The sequence below is a fragment of the Bubalus bubalis genome, chromosome 10, assembly GCF_019923935.1.
Source record: "Bubalus bubalis isolate 160015118507 breed Murrah chromosome 10, NDDB_SH_1, whole genome shotgun sequence".
NCBI lineage: Eukaryota > Metazoa > Chordata > Mammalia > Artiodactyla > Bovidae > Bubalus > Bubalus bubalis.
In genome coordinates, this window is record NC_059166.1 from 37,155,269 (window position 1) to 37,157,482 (window position 2,214).

The 2,214-nt window shown below is 35.5% G+C and overlaps 1 pseudogene; it reads left to right on the plus strand.

Moving 5' to 3' along the window:
* Window positions 1-799: 799 nt before the first annotated feature.
* On the plus strand, window positions 800-1,577 carry LOC123464636 (annotated as a pseudogene).
* The last annotated feature ends 637 nt before the right edge of the window (window positions 1,578-2,214 follow it).

A 2,214-nucleotide genomic window follows, 5' to 3' on the forward strand; every position in this document is an offset into this window, starting at 1 on the left:
CTATTTCCCATGAAGTGATGGGACCAGATGCCATGATCTTCATTTTCTGAATGTTGAGCTTTAAGCCAACTTTTTCACTCTCCACTTTCACCTTCATCAAGAGGCTTTTTAGTTCCTCTTCACTTTCTGCCATAAGGGTGGTGTCATCTGCATATCTGAGGTTATTGATATTTCTCCTGGCAATCTTGATTCCAGCTTGTGCTTCTTCCAGTCCAGCGTTAAACTATGGCTTATTCATTTTGAGGTTTGACAGAAAACAACAAATTCTGTAAAGTGATTATCCTTCAGTTAAAAAATAAATTAATTTAAAAAACAAAATAAAATTAATGATCCAAAAAAATTATATCCCTTATTTTAATAAAATTAAGAAAAATATTTATTCTTTAATTTTTATCTTATTTTCAAGATAAAATGCAAATAAAACTTTTCCCCTCCATTTACAATGAAATGTCCTTTTTCTTTAAAGAATTTATATTGAATGACATCTTGTACAAATTGTATTCAATCAATAGATAACGTGTCCCAAATATCTTGGTGCTGCTTTAAACTTTGATAACTTCAGATGCATAAACTTTACAAACTTACCCCAAGAAACTCATTTGAAAGTTTATTTATTTACATTTCCTATATATGCATTTAATTTTGCAGAAGGCAAGTCAGAGTGATGAGATATGGAGGGTGGGGAGTGATGGGGGATGAGAATTTTGATCATATATCACGGGTGATCAGATAGCATAGGTAGGGGAAATGTTTCTAAACTGACTCAGGAAGATTATTGCTAAAACTTGACTCTACAAGGATGGTGACTAAAGCCCAAGGTTGAGGCACAGTCCAGAAAAGACCTCAGAAACACCTGACTACAGTTTGGTCAAGCAGAGTGTCTTTGTCACTCTGAAGGTTTTTAGGGGAAAAAAGAAATGTTTACAATTAGTCAAACAAAATTTTAATTTAAAGATACAGAGTCTCCAGGTTCAGCTCTGCTACAGCAGAACAGGAGTCATCCACATCCCTCTAGCTTCCTGAACTTAGCTGACATCCAGAGCACCTTCATTGCCATCAGATGATGTGCACCGAGGCCTTATGGGCAAGATCATCAGGCCTTTGAACAAGAAGGATTCTATATTGTGGCCATGATGTTCCTTCAGGTCTCTGATGAACACTTTGAGCAGCAATATGTTGCTCTGAAAGACCGCTCATTCTTCCCAGGGATAGAGAAGTGCATGGACTCAAGATCAGTTGCGGCCATGGTCTGGAAGGGCCTGGATATGGTTAAGTCAGGGAAGGCTCATGTTTGGGGAGACAACCTGGCAGACTCTAAGTTGGGCACCGTTCTCGGGATCTCTGCACTCAAGTTGGCAGGAACATCATTTGTGTTAGTAATTCAGTAGAAAGTCCTGAAAAACAAACCAGCCTATGGTTTAAGCCGGAAGAATTGGTTGATGACATGTCTTGTGCTTATGACTGGATCCATGAAAAAGAAGTGGACAAAGCAGGAGCCTCCTGGGCACCACTTGATGTGTCCCTGGATACAGCTCTTCTTACTTAGATGCAGTAGGATTGATCATTCTTCTGTAAAGCTAGTTTACCAATAAAACCTTTGGAAACTGGAGGAAAGAAAAAAGAACCATGGAACACTTTAGCCATAGGGAAACAGATCAATTTAAGTTTATTTTCAGATTTATAAATATACATGAACAAAGAAAGGATAGCACCCAGAACTGATTATCAGTTGAGAAAAAAAAATTAAATTATGACTGCATAGCTTACATAAAAATAAATACCATAGGAATTCAAATTATAACAAAACAAAATCACTTAAAAAAGTATAAACGAAAATATCAGAGATTATGTAGATAATATGGGGCTTGAAAGTTCTCTATAAACAAATCACAAAGCTCAGAACCACAAGAGAAAAATTACTTGAACTCATAAAAATGTAAGAAGCCACATGCAAAGTTAAACTATAGGTCAAAGACTGTGAGAAATTGTTTTCAAACCATTCATGGGTACATGGTTTATGTACATTTTTTTGAGTTTCTATGAACCACTGACAGGAAAGTAAACAATCCAATATAAAAGTAGGCGAAGAATATCAACAAATAACTCATAAGAAGATTCAGTTTTTTAAAGATATAAAAATTGTTCAACCAGTTATCTCAGAAATCTAAATGAAAACAGTAAAATATTTTCCACTCTAAATCAAATAAATTGATC